Source organism: Pseudorca crassidens, chromosome 6 (assembly GCF_039906515.1).
Source record: "Pseudorca crassidens isolate mPseCra1 chromosome 6, mPseCra1.hap1, whole genome shotgun sequence".
Lineage (NCBI taxonomy): Eukaryota > Metazoa > Chordata > Mammalia > Artiodactyla > Delphinidae > Pseudorca > Pseudorca crassidens.
The window spans coordinates 73,720,986-73,735,959 of NC_090301.1; the positions used below are offsets into that span (position 1 = coordinate 73,720,986).

At 37.2% G+C, this 14,974-nt stretch overlaps 2 pseudogenes; one reads left to right on the plus strand and one right to left on the minus strand.

Annotated features, from left to right (window-relative positions):
• The first annotated feature begins 253 nt into the window (after positions 1-253).
• LOC137226818 (tigger transposable element-derived protein 1-like) lies at positions 254-2,004 on the plus strand (annotated as a pseudogene).
• A 5,839-nt stretch (positions 2,005-7,843) lies between these two features.
• LOC137226841 (U2 spliceosomal RNA) lies at positions 7,844-8,050 on the minus strand (annotated as a pseudogene).
• Positions 8,051-14,974: the final 6,924 nt, after the last annotated feature.

Consider the following 14,974-nt stretch of genomic DNA (forward strand, 5'->3'; position numbering starts at 1 on the left):
CACATTTTGCTAATTCTTGCAATATTTCAAACTTTTTCATTATCATTATATTTGTTATGGTGATCTGTGATCAGTGATCTTTGATGTTCCTATTGTAGTTGTTTTGAGGCACCACAAGCTGTGCCCATATAAGACGGCAAACTTAATTGATAAATGTCATGTGTGTTCCGACTGCTCCGCCAACCAAATGTTCCCCCATCTCTCCCCCTCTCTGAGACACAATATTGAAATTAGGCCAGTTAATAACTCTACAATGGCCTCTAAGTGTTCAAGCAAAAAGAACAGTCACACATCTTTCACTTTAGATCAAAAGCTAGAAATGATACAGCTTGGTGAGTAGGGCATGCTGAAAGTTGAGATAGGTCAAAAGTTAGGTGTCTTGTGCCAAACAGTTAGCCAAGTTGTGAATGCAAACGAAAAAATCTTGAAGGAAATGAAAAGTGCTACTGCAGGGAACACACGGATAAGAAAGGGAAATGGCCTTATTGCTGATATGGAGAAAGTTTGAGGGGTCTGGATAGAAGATCAAACAGCCACAGCATTCCCTTAAGGCAAAGCCTAATCCGGAGAAAAGCCCTAACTCTCTTCAATTCTATAGAGGCTGACTGAGGTGAGAAAGTTATAGAGGAAAAGTTTGAAGCTAACAGAGGTTGGTTCATGAGGTTTAAGGAAAGAAGCCGTCACTGTAACATCAAAGTGCAAGGTGAAGTAGCAAGTGCTGATGTAGAAGCTGCAGCGAGTTATTCAGAAAATCCAGCTAAGATGATTAATGAAGGTGATTACACTAACCAACAGATTTTCCATGTAGACCAACAGTCTTTTATTGGAAGAAGATGCCATCTAGGACTTTCATAGCTAGAGATGAGACGTCAATGCCTGGCTTCAAATCTTCAAAGGACAGGCTGACTCTCTTGTTAGGGGTTAATGCAGCTACTGACTTTAAGTTGAAGTCAACGCTCATTCACCATTCTGAAAATCCTAGAGCCCTTCAGAATTATGTTAAACTACTCTGCCTGTTCTCTATCAATGGAACAACAAAGCTTGCATGACAGCACATCTGTTTACAACATGGTTTACTTAATATTTTAAACTCACTGTTAAGACCTACTGCCCAGAAAAAAACATTCCTTTCAAAATATTACTACTTATTGACAATGTGCCTCGTCACCTAAGAGCCCTGGTGGAGATGTACAATGAGATTCATGCTATTTTCATGCCTGCTAACACAACGTCATGGATCAAGGAGTAATTTTGACTTCTAAGTCTTATCATTTAAGAAATTCATTTTGTAAGGCTGTAGCTGCCATAAATAGTGATTCCTCTAATGGACCTGGGCAAAGTAAACTCAGGAAAAGAGCCATCATTCTAGATGCCATTAAGAACATTTGTGATTCATGGGAAGAGGCCAAACAGGAGTTTAACAGGAGTTTGGAAGAAGTTAATTCCAACCCCTGTGGGTGACTTTGAGGGGCTCAAAACTTCTGTGGAGGAGATAACTGCAGATGTGGTGGAAATAGCAAGAAAACCAGAAGTAGAAGTGGAGCCTGAAGATGTGACTGAACTGCTGCAATCTCGTGACAAAATTTTAATTGATGAGGAGCTGCTTCTTTTGGGTGAGCAAAGAAAATAGTTTATTGAGATGGAAGCTACTCCTGGTCATGATGCTGTGAAGACTGTTGAAATGATCACAAAGGATTTAGAATATTTCATAAACTTATTTGCTAAAGCAGCAACAGGTTTTGAGAGGATTGACCCCAATTTTAAAAGAAGTTCTACTGTGGGTAAAATGTTATCAAACAGCATTGCATGCTATAGAGAAATCATTCGTGAAAGGAAGAGTCAATCGATGTGGCAAACTTTTTTTGGTCTTATTTTTAAAAATTTCCACAGCCACCTCTACCTTCAGCAGTCACCACCCTGATCAGTCATCAGCCATCAACATCAAGGCGAGATGCTCCACCAGCAAAAACATTACAGCTCACTGAAGACACAGATGATGGTTAGCATTATTTAGCAATAAAGTATTTTTAAATTCAGGTGTGTAAATTGGTGGGGTTTTTTTTTTTTAGATGATGTTATTGCACACAATAGACTACAGTATATTGTAAGTATAACTTTTATACGCACTGGGAAACCAAAAAATCATGTAACTCTATTTATTGAGATATTCACTTTACTGCGGTAGTCTGGAACTGAACCTTCAATATCTCCCAGGTATGCCTGTATTTACCTGATTGATTTGAAAACTTATGTCTACACAAAAAACCACACACAAATATTTGTAGCAACTTTATTCTCAATCACAAAAAAATTGGAAGGAACTAAAATGTCCTTTAATAGGTTAATGGATAAACAAACAACGGAATGTTATTCAACTATTATAAAAATGAGCTCTTAAGCCAAGAAGAGACTTGATGAACCTTCAATGCATGTTGATAAATGAAAGAAGCTAGTCTGAAAGGGCTACATACTGTATGGTTCTACTTATAGGACATTCTGGGAGAGACAATACTATAGCAATAGTAAAGAGATCAGTGGTTCGCAGGGGTTTGCGGGTGGTGGGGGGTGTGTGTGTACGTGGAGAAGGTTGAATCGATGGAGCACTCATGAGTTTGTGTGTGTGTGTGTGTGTCTGTGTGTGTGTGTGAAGAGGTAGAGGTTTATTGAAATACAAACATTCGAGAACATATAAGATAGAAAATGACCACAACATGTACAGACACTTGCTGCAAGAGGACTTCTGAGGTATTTACCCACTGCCTAGGCTACCCATGTGCTATCACAGTTTTTCCTGGTTAAATTCAAGTAGGATGGGGAGGGGGAGGGGACAGAGCGGCCCTGGCCAATGGCTGCCATGTGACCTCAGGGCTGCACCATCAGGTGAGCTCCTCTTGGCCCAGGGCCCCATTCTGGGGGCACCTGCTGGCACTCCCACCCTCGGACTTTCAGGCTGAGACCCTGCTGTTGCTCTTGAGGGCAGCGAGGGCTTGCTGGTACTCATGAGTTTTATAATGTTCCCTTAGTCTACGTGAGCTACTGAAATAAACTACCACAGATTGTGTGGCTGAAACAACAGATATTTATTTTCTCATATTTCTGGAGGCTGACTGCCCAGCAGAACCTTGGGGGGTAGGGAAGCTATCTGAGGACAAAGAAACCATCTGCAACCCAAGGAGACAGCTCTAACCAAAAACTGAACCCTCCCAGAACTTGATCTTGGACTGGATCTGGAACCAGCATCCAGAATAATGAGAAAACAAATTTTTATCATATAAGCTATCCGGTCTGTGGAATTTTGTTATGGCAGCCTGAGCTGACTAAGACAAGAGTGGCAAACTACTCTGTGTGATATTGTACCAGTAACTGTGTATACATGACACTATGTGTTTGTCAATTTCCACAGAACTTTCAGCACAAAGAATGAGTCAATGTATGCAAATTAATAAAAACCAACTTAGGAGTTTGGGGGATCCCAGAATAGAATGCAGAATGTGACAAGACAATCTAACTGTATTAATAATGTATGCAACAACCTCCTTAAGAAAGTGGAAGGAAAAGAAGCTGACCTAAGTAACTTTGGAAACGACTTAAGTCTGTAAAATTAAAGGCAAAAAAATGATACATGAACATTTGTACTTTCCTAGGGGAGAATTTAACTTACCATTGGTGGCGCGCACACTTTTCCTTCTTTCTTATATTTCTGCAGTTACTAGGTAAGGAAAATATTTATTAAAGGGACAAGGATTTGAAGATATGTATGTAAAAGAATACATATATTCAATCTTTACTTGTTTCTACAATCATCCAAGTCAACAAATGATTTTTGAGCTAATTCTAATTAATGGGAACTCTTAGAAAGTCAAAACAACTAAAAATCCCTTATCTCAAAAGGTAGAGTTCTGTCAGAAGACACATGTTGATATTATAGCATGCTAAATTCTTTTTTTTTTTTTATTTTTTGCTGTACGCGGGCCTCTCACTGTTGTGGCCTCTCCCGTTGTGGAGCACAGGCTCCGGACTCGCAGGCTCAGCGGCCATGGCTCACAGGCCCAGTCACTCCGTGGCATGTGGGATCTTCCCGGACCGGGGCACGAACCCATGTCCCCTGCATCGGCAGGCGGACTCTCAACCACTGTGCCACCAGGGAAGCCCCCTTTTTTTTTTGTTGTTGACTGCACCGTGCGGCATGCGGGATCTTATCTCCCCAACCAGGGATCGAACCCTTGGCCCCTGCAGTGGAACTATGAAGTCCTAACCACTGGACCGCCAGGGAATTCCCCATGATAAATTCTAAGGTAAAGAAATGTAACGTAATTTAAGAACTTATACAAGGGCCACTTAACTCAGACTGTAGTTAGAAATGTGATCATTATTTTTCACAAACCCTTCGGGGGGAGGAGTGCAAAGAACTTCACCTGGTTATAACATTAAAGCAGACATATGACAAAGGAAATTACAAAGTTTTTAATCTAAGCAAATCACTTGGATTTGAAGTAAGCTTTCCTTTTCTTCACAGCTGTGCCAATTTGGTGATTATGACTTGAGAGCCTTCTGGTCAGGTCACAAATTCATTATTGATGAAAGTGTGTGCTCAGACTGAAGAGCAGAGCAGGTGGAATGGTACCCACTTTCCTTCCCAACGGCCAATGAAGAGAGCGTCTTCCATTCTTGCCACACTCGTTTCCTACCTGAATCTCCAAATACCAATGAACCAGCTAAACCAGAGAGGAAATGTGTTTGCACTGTTTGGTGAGTGAAATTCTGTAATTGTCTTGTCCTCAAATGCTCAGAATTAAGTAACTAGGTCGATATATCTTCAAATCTAATTGACTGAACAATGCAGTTTACTATTATAACATTGCTTCAATATAGTTATTCTACCATTCTTGACCATCAATAACTAAGTGGATTTTTAAACTATTTTTAAATATAAAATAATAACGAAACCATAGAAGATGATCATGGGTATGAGTCTGATCCTAGCTAGCTGCACTTGAAGGCACGGTTGTCATTTCCTCACCACAGTGTGTGACACTTTTATTTAGTTTTAAAACTGTAGACGGAGCCACTGATTAAAAACAGGATGTGGGTAAACAGTTATGCGTAGGACTTGCTGGACTAGACATGAGCTAAGATAGTGGTTCTGAAACAGCATCTTCAGACCAGTGCTGGCTTGCTGTGTAAGAATCACCTGAGAAACTTGTTAGGATGCAAATTCCCAGGCACCAGATCCCAAAGAGTCTGTCAAATAGGTCTGGGCGGGGTCCAGGAATCTTCCTTTTAAACAAGCTCCCCAAGAGATTCTCATACAGATAGCCAAGGAACCACACTTTGAGAAACACAAGAAGCTTACAATTTCTCTGCCAGCTCTGGTCGTGTTAAAGGGCTAGACTGAGTGATAAAGAGAGAAGTATAAGAAAAAATTATGAGAAATCTAAAAAATATTAAAAGTGTCTTTAGAAAAAAGCTACCTCCTAGGAATTTCCTGTTTGATTTCCCATCAGGGCTGTGTGAAATCTTTACCCTTTCCAGCCTCTATTACCCCTCATTTTCAGTGAGTGACACTAACCCTTACTCCACTGCAGTGGAAGTCTTCTGAAAGGAGTTTCCTTAATTCCCTTCCCCCATTGACTTCTGTCTCTCTTTCCCTTTGCCCCTGTTTCAGAGATAAGGTACTGACTGAAGCGAATTCATGTTTTTCCCTTCCCTCACATCTTTTTTACTTACCCACGGATTTCTTCCATTAGGCCTATAAATGTTTTCTATTTTTCCTTATTCTGAATTTAACCAGTTGGACCTGCTTTTCCAACATGAAGTAAAAAGAAGATCACATCTCTTCAATATTTAATTTCATGAGCCCACAATCTGCTCAGCTTTGCAGGAGGAGATTTTCATTCATGGTTCCTGTTCTGCCTTCTTTCCTAAATTCCCTGAGAATCGAGGGTCCTTAATTGGTGGTGCTTCCAAACTTCCTGAAAAGAGAAATGGAGAATTTGAAATGCCACTAGTGGGCCCAGGTTCCGTTACTGTTCTGCTGCTGTCACAAAATGTTGTTACCGAAATCCTGCCCTGTAGAGTTCAAGGCACTGACACCATTCCTTCTCCTGAGCCTTCAAGAGCTTGGTATTGGAAAGAAGCCAGTCTAGGTCATCTGGTATTTAATACAGCCAAAAGAATGTGAGCTCCCAAGATGGCAGTTGTTTTAGCTTTCATTCACGTGCTCCATTTTTTGTCTTCAAGACCCCTTTCGTAATGGGATGGCTGAATTGGAAGGAGCTGTGGTCTAATTTTCAAAATGGAGCAACCCCTCTTTGCATGCCTAGCAAGGTTCAGATATGGAGCAAAACCCAACAGTTGAGACTGATCCTCCCCTTGTGGTAAAATCTCTTTGTGAGCTTTTCCTGTTAGTGGACCTCATTAAAGACAATCTCAGTTTATCAGAGGTCTTAAGTAGCTAATTTTAGAGTCTAGAGAGAGGAACCAGTATTTCTTTTCTGGCTTCTTGATTCTCCTCCAATGGTGTCCAACTTCACATACCAAGGACAGCCATTGTTTGCTGATGAAAGGTCCTGTTTTATTTTTACACCTGGGATGGTAGGTTGCTACTTGTGTTACAACTAGCTAATTAAAGAGCCATTCTAGTGATTCTTCCCTTATTAACAAAATCATTCTTCAGGATAACCTGCAGTCTCCACTTCCAGGCTTAGAGAAATTTGTCGTAATTTTATATGCCTTAAATATATGTGTATATATATGTGATATGTGTGTATATATATATATATATATATATATATATATACACACACATGCATATGTATACATCTGTATATATGCATCTTGACTGATTTCTTCTTGCATCTGTTGCTGTATCTTTTTCCTTCTGTTAACAGCTAATCTTGGAAAAGTGTCATTGACAGCCTTCTAAAGAACAGTGTTATGTTTTTTTTAAAATTAAACTTTATTTTCCTCAACCTCTTTGTAACATTTGATATCTGTGATCACACTCTTTCCTTTATGAAATACTCTGCTCCTGCCTTCTTGATTATTCCTTTTCTGATTCCTCTTTCAGCCACTTAAACGGAGCCATTCCTTAGGTTCTCTCCTCTCTATACTCTTTTCCTTGGGGTCCTCATCTTGTGTTACAACTTCAAATATCACTGCTGTATACCTCAGCCATTTTCCCAGACCAGAATTCCTTGCTGTTAATCTAACCCTCTGACCTTATCTTTCCTTGTCTCTCCTACATATCCTGTGTTTTAATTGTATTGAATGAACAAACTTTTCTATCTCTGTGACTACAGAGATTAGAGAGAATGCATAAATGAGTGGTGTGGGCCAGGGAAAGACGGATCATTTTATAACAGACACTCAGCCTCAGTGTCAGGACAACAGGGAAAGGTGGGCACTCAGGAGGTTATGGCCAGGAAGCCAGCTGCTACTCAGCTCCAGTGAATTGTTTTTCAGGTTTTGTTTCCTTCCGTCCCTCCTTCTTTCCTTCCTTCCCTCCTTCCTTCCTCCCTCCCTCGCTTCCGCTTCCTTTTCTTTCTTTCTTTTGAAAGATTGTATTTAAATACTTAAGAGACTTAAAATCTGTCACAGAATTTGCAGGCCAGTAATAATGAGTTCCTTCCCTTTTTCTGTCATCGGAGTTGGCACATGAACCAACTCCGGATAGAAAGATATATTGAACTTACAAGTGGTATATAGCCAGGCAAATACTGAGTTGACGTTCACTGCTTTTAGCAAAATCTTTGGATTTTAATACATGATCATGTTTGCAGTATCTATGCTAATTTTACAATTCGAGATTGTAAATCCACATGCTTCACTTTTGTGCAATTGGAGGTTTTTGATTGTTGCTATTTTAAGGGGAAGAATTTCACATTCAAAATGGTCCAGAAGACATTTATTGATGTTTCTGCCTTAAAAACAAAAAACTTAAAAATGTTGTGTATGCATCACTAAGCATGGGACAGACAAAAATTTGGCAGTCATTTTAAAATAAGAACAGATACTACACTTGATCTTAGCCTAAAGGCCAAGAAGCGATGGCAGTCATTTTAGAAAGGCAACAGAAATATGTGTGCCCTTTGGGTTTATTTTGGAAACAAAAAAGAATTTTGTTCTTTTTTTTTTGTTCTTTTTGTTCTTTGTTCAGACTCCCCTCGCGGGGTGCCAGAACAGGGAACGTGCTTAGCAGGAATCAAGCATGGGTCATTGACAGTACTCAAATGAGAATGTTCATGAGCATAGTTGCCTGGCAGTGACAAAACAATTTTTGTGCTGTTATTAAATCAAATTGAAAATGTTCAGTTAACTCCTCTTCACTTCCTCAGAGGTATTTTTGTCAAAACTTTGGTGAGTTTTCTTATAGGCATTTGTCTGGGCATTGATATATTAAATTGTGGTTTAAAATATATGTATATATATATATAATTTATATATTAAATTGTACTTTTTAATATCTAAAAAGCCAAAAACGTTTAATATACTTATATAAACTGAATTATACCATATATAATGCTCAGCAACTTGATGTTTTGAATTTCATTAGAGTCCTCTTATTTCTGTAAAATTTACAATCAAGTTTTTTAATATCTAAAGCCCTTTAAAATTTAATTATGTTACCTTGAAATGTTTTCTTGTAATTAGCATTTTAACTATCTTAATGAGTCCCTTGCTTATGCTAATGATTTCCTGATTTTCTTCTTCCTTGTCTATGTTAGTTACAGATATCCAGTCACTCCACTCCCACCCCATCCTCCTTATCCTATTTGAGGTTTAAGATTACCCAAAACTTTCTAGTACTGGTTATGGTCCTGACTCTTAACTGAACCATTTTCCTCATTGTAGCCTGTTGGTCTATCAAGGTAATACTAGCTTTAGGGTTGAAGTGAGAAATGTCTGCTCTTTTTCTATTCTCCCAGAGAGTTTCTGAAAGGTTGGCATGGTCTGGTCCTTGAAGGCTTGGTAGAACTCACCTGTAAAATCACCTAGGTCTACTATTTACTTTGCAGAAAAACTTTAAAATTTTGATTTGATTTTTGTACTAATTTTAGGATAATTCTGTTTCTTCTTGAGACAATTTTAATAGTTTATGTATTTCTAGAACTCTGTTCATTTTGTGTAACTTTTCAGAGACTTTAGCATAATATTTTTCATAGTATCATTTTATTTTCTTTTTAATCTCCACTGACTTTCTGGTTATGTTACCTTTTAAAAATCCTAATTTTTTTGTCTCTTTTCATTTTCCTTCTTCAATCTTGGCAGAGCCTTGTCTATTTTATTAGTCTTTAGAAATAAACTTTTACCTTTGTTGAATTTATTGTATTTTTGGTTTTGATTTTATTAACTTTTGCTCTTTTAAAATTTTCTCCTTCCTACTACTTTCTGCAAATTTAGTCTACTGTTCTATTTCTAATTTCTCATGATGGATTTGTATTTTCTAAAGTAATAATTGAAGGCTATAGATTTCTTTCTGATGACTAGCTTGGATGCATCCCACAGGTTTTGACAAATATTTGATATATGTATTTTTTTATTGTTGTTTGGTGCTAAATATTTTAAGTTTGCATTATTACTTATTTTATAAATGAGATATATAGAATTGTGTTTTATATTTCCAAATGTATGGGATGCTTTATTTAACTTTTCGTTATTTATTTCTTAATTAATTATAATGCAAATAATATGGTTTGCATCATGCATTGTGTTTAACATGAGCTGAGATTTTCTTTAGCTTTTTACATGGTCAAGTTTTTCTTGCTCCACGTTTATTGGAGCAGATGTGTATTCTGTAATTTCTGGCTGTAGAATTATATATAATTCATCTTTCTCTGCATGGACAATGAGAAAGGTGTTTGAAAGTCTTACACTTCAGGTTAGATTAGTCAGTTTCTCATGTTTAAATGATATTTTGCTTTATGTATTCTGAAGCTATTTTATTAGATGTATAAAAATTTAGAATTATTATATCTTTCTGATGACTGGCTACTTTCAGCACTTTGTAGCGATGTCTTTGTCCCTATAGCACTTTGTATTAAAGTCCATATTTCTAATATTAATATTTCAGGATTTTTAATTGTTGTTCTGATTTGCCAGGTGTATCATTTTCCATGCTTTCCATGTGTTTGGATCTTTATTTAGTTATTTAAACATCTTTATTGGAGTGTAATTGCTTTACAATGGTGTGTTAGTTTCTGCTTTATAACAAAGCAAATCAGCTATACATACACATATATCCCCATATATACTCTCTCTTGTGTCTCCCTGCCACCCTCCCTATCCCACCCCTCTAGGTGGTCACAAAACACCTAGCTGATCTCCCTGTGCTATGTGGCTGCTTCCCACTAGCTATCTGTTTTATATTTAGTAGTGTATATATCTCCACGCCACTCTCTCACTTCATCCCAACTTACCCTTCCCCCTCCCCATGTCCTCAAGTCCATTCTCTACATCTGTGTCTTTATTCCTGTCCTGCCCTCTAGGTTCTTCAGAACATTTTTTTTTTTTTAAGATTCCATATATATATATGTGTTAGTGTATGGTATTTGTTTTTCTCTTTCTGACTTACTTCACTCTGTATAACAGACTCTAGGTCCTTCCACCTCACTACAAATAACTCCGTTTCTTTTTATGGCTGAGTAATATTCCATTGTATACGTGTGCCAAATCTTCTTTATCCATTCATCTGTCAATGGACACTTAGGTTGCTTCCATGTCCTGGCTATTGTAAATAGTGTTGCAGTGAACACTGTGGTACATGACTCTTTTTGAATTATGGTTTTCTCAGGGTATATGCCCAGTAGTGGGATTGCTGGGTCATATGGTAGTTCTATTTTTAGTTTTCTAAGGAACCTCCATACGGTTCTCCATATGGCTGTATCAATTTACATTACAATTTACATCCTCCATAGTGGCTGTATCAATTTACATTCCCACCAACAGTGCAAGAGGGTTCCCTTTTCTCCACACCCTCTCCAGCATTTATTGTTTGTAGATGTTTTGATGATGGCCATTCTGACTGCTGTGAGGTGATTCCTCATTGTAGCTTTGATTTGCATTTCTCTAATGATAAGTTATGTTGAGCATCATTTCAGGTGTTTGTTGGCAATCTGCATTTCTTCTTTGAATAAATGTCTGTTTAGGTCTTCTGCCCATTTTTGGATTGGGTGGTTTGTTTTTTTGATATTGAGCTGCATGAGCTGCTTATAGATTTTGGAGATTAATCCTCTGTCAGTTGCTTCATTTGCAAATGTTTTCTCCCATTCTGAGGGTTGTCTTTCAACTTGTTTATGGTTTCATTTCCTGTGCAAAAGCTTTTAAATTTCATTAGGTCCCATTTGTTTATTTTTGTTTTTATTTCCATTTCTCTAGGAGGTGGGTCAAAAAGGATCTTGCTGAGATTTATGTCATAGAGTGTTCTGCCTATGTTTTCCTCTAAGAGTTTTATAGTGTCTGACCTTACATTTAGGTCTTTAATCCATTTTGAGTTTATTTTTGTATATGGTGTTAGGGATTGTTCTAATTTCATTCTTTTACATGTAGCTGTCCAGTTTTCCCAGCACTACTTATTGAAGAGGCTGTCTTTTCTCCACTGTATATTCTTGCCTCCTTTATCAAAGATAAGGTGACCATATGTGCGTGGGTTTATCTCTGGGCTTTCTATCCTGTTCCATTGATCTATATTTCTGTTCTTGGGCCACTACCATAGTGTCTTGATTACTGTAGCTTTATAGTAGAATCTGAAGTCAGGGAGCCTGATTCCTCCAGCTCCATTTTTCTTTCTCAAGATGGCTTTGGCTATTCAGGGTCTTTTGTGTTTCCATACAAATTGTGAAATTTTTTGTTCTAGTTCTGTGAAAAATGCCAGTGGTAGTTTGATAGGGATTGCATCGAATCTGTAGATTGCTTTGGGTAGTAGAGTCATTTTCACAATGTTGACTCTTCCAATCCAAGAACATGGTATATCTCTCCATCAGTTGGTATCATGCTTAATTTCTTTCATCAGTGTCTTATAGTTTTCTGCATACAGGTCTTTTGTCTCCTTAGGTAGGTTTATTCCTAGGTATTTTATTCTTTTTGTTGCAATAGTAAATGGGAGTGTTTCCTTAATTTCTCTTTCAGATTTTTCATCATTAGTGTATAGGAATGCAAGATATTTCTGTGCATTAATTTTATATCCTGCTACTTTACCACATTCATTGATTAACTCTAGTAGTTTTCTGGTAGCATCTTTAGGATTCTCTATGTATAGTATCATGTCATCTGCAAAGTGACAGCTTTACTTCTTCTTTTCTGATTTGGATTCCTTTTATTTCTTTTTCTTCTCTGAATGCTGTGGCTAGGACTTCCAAGACTATGTTGAATAATAGCGGTGAGAGTGGGCAACCTTGTTTTGTTCCTGATTTTAGTGGAAGTGTTTTCAGTTTTTCACCATTGAGAATGGCTGTGGGTTTGTCATATATGGCCTTTATTATGTTGAGGTAAGTTCCCTCTATGCCTGCTTTCTGGAGAGTTTTTGTCACAAATGGGTGTTGAATTTTTTCAAAAGTTTTCCTGCATCTATTGAGATTATCATATGGTTTTTATCCTTCAATTTGTTAATATGGTTTATCCAATTGCCTGATTTGCATATATTGAAGAATCTTTGCATTCCTGGGATAAACCCCACTTGATCATGGTGTATGATCCTTTTAATGTGTTGCTGGATTCTGTTTGCTAGTATTTTGTTGAGAATTTTTTCATCTATGTTCATCAGTGATATTAGCCTATAGTTTTCTTTTTTTGTTACATCTTTGTCTGGTTTTGGCAACAGGGTGATGGTGGCCTCATAGAATGTGTTTGTGTTCCTCCCTCTGCTACATTTTGGAAAAGTTTGAGAAGGTTAGGTGTTAGCTCTCCTCTAAATGTTTGATAGAATTCACCTGTGAACTCATCGTGTCCTGCACTTTTGTTTGTTGGAAGATTTTTAATCACAGTTCAATTTCAGTGCTTGTGATTGGTCTGTTTATATTTTCTATTTCTTCCTGATTCAGTCTCGGAAGGTTGTGCTTTTCTAAGAATTTGTCCATTTCTTCCAGGTTGTCCATTTTATTGGCATAGAGTTGCTTGTAGTAATCTCTCATGATCCTTTTTATCTCTGCAGGGTCAGTTGTTACTTCTCCTTTTTCATTTCTAATTCTATTGATTTGAGTCTTCTCCCTTTTTTTCTTGATGAGTCTGGCTAATGGTTTATCAATTTTATTTATCTTCTCAAAGAACCAGCTTTTAGTTTTATTGATCTTTGTTATTGTTTACTTCATTTCTTTTTCATTTATTTCTGATCTGATTTTTATGATTTCTTTCCTTCTGCTAACTTTGAGGTTTTTTTGTTCTTCTTTCTCTAATTGCTTTAGGTGCAATGTTAGGTTGTTTATTCGAGATGTTTCCTGTTTCTTAAGGTAGGATTGTATTGCTATAAACTTCCCTCTTAGAACTGTTTTTGCTGCATCCCATATGTTTTGGGTCGTCATGTCTCCATTGTCATTTGTTTCTAGGTATTTTTTAATTTCCTCTTTGATTTCTTCAGTGATCACTTCGTTATTAAGTAATGTATTGTTTAGCCTCCATGTGTTTGTATTTTTTACAGATCTTTTCCTGTAATTGATATCTACTCTCATAGCGTTGTGGTCGGAAAACATACTTGATACAATTTCAATTTTCTTAAATTTACCAAGGCTTGTTTTGTGACCCAAGATATGATCTATCCTGGAGAATGTTCCATTAGCACTTGAGAAAAATGTGTATTCTGTTGTTTTTGGATGGAATGTCCTACAAATATCAATTAAGTCCATCTTGTTTAATGTATCATTTAAAGCTTGTGTTTCCTTATTTATTTTCATTTTGGATGATCTGTCCATTGGTGAAAGTGGGGTGTTAAAGTCCCCTACTATGAATGTGTTATTGTCGATTTCCCCTTTTATGGCTGTTAGTATTTGCCTTATGTATTGTGGTGCTCCCATGTTGGGTGCATAAATATTTACAATTGTTATATCTTCTTCTTGGATCAATCCCTTGATCATTACGTAGTGTCCTTCTTCATCTCTTGTAATAATCTTTATTTTAAAGTCTATTTTGTCTGATATGAGAATGGCTACTCCAGCTTTCTTTTGATTTCCATTTGCATGGAATATCTTTTTCCATCCCCTCACTTTCAGTCTGTATGTGTCCCTAGGTCTGAAGTGGGTCTCTTGTAGACAGCATATATACAGGTCTTGTTTTTGTATCCATTCAGCCAGTCTATGTCTTTGGTTGCAGCATTTAATCCATTTACATTTAAGGTAATTATCGATATGTATGTTCCTATTACCATTTTTAAAATTGTTTTGGGTTTGTTATTGTAGGTCTTTTCCTTCTCTTATGTTTCCTTCCTAGAGAAGTTCCTTTAGCATTTGTTGTAAAGCTGGTTTGGTGGTGCTGTATTCTCTTAGCTTTTGCTTGTCTGTCAATTTTTAATTTCTCCCTCGAATCTGAATGAGATCTTTGCCGAGTAGAGTAATATTGGTTGTAGGTTCTTCCCTTTCATCACTTTAAATATGTCTTGCCAGTCCCTTCTGGCTTGCAGAGTGTCTGCTGAAAGATCAGCCATTAACCTTTTGGGGATTCCCTTTTATGTTTTTTGTTGTTTTTCTCTTGCTGCTTTTAATAATTTTTTGTATTTAATTTTTGATAATTTGATTAATATGTGTCTTGGCATATTTCTCCTTGGATTTATCCTGTATGGGACCCTATGCGCTTCCTGGACTTCATTGGCTATTTCCTTTCCCATATTACAGAAGTTTTCAACGATAATCTCCTCAAATATTTTCTCAGTCCCTTTCTTTTTCTCTTCTTCTTCTGGGACCCCTATAATTTGAATGATGGTGTGTTTAATGTTATCTCAGAGGTCTCTGAGACTGTCCTCAATTCTTTTCATTCTTTTTTCTTTATTCTG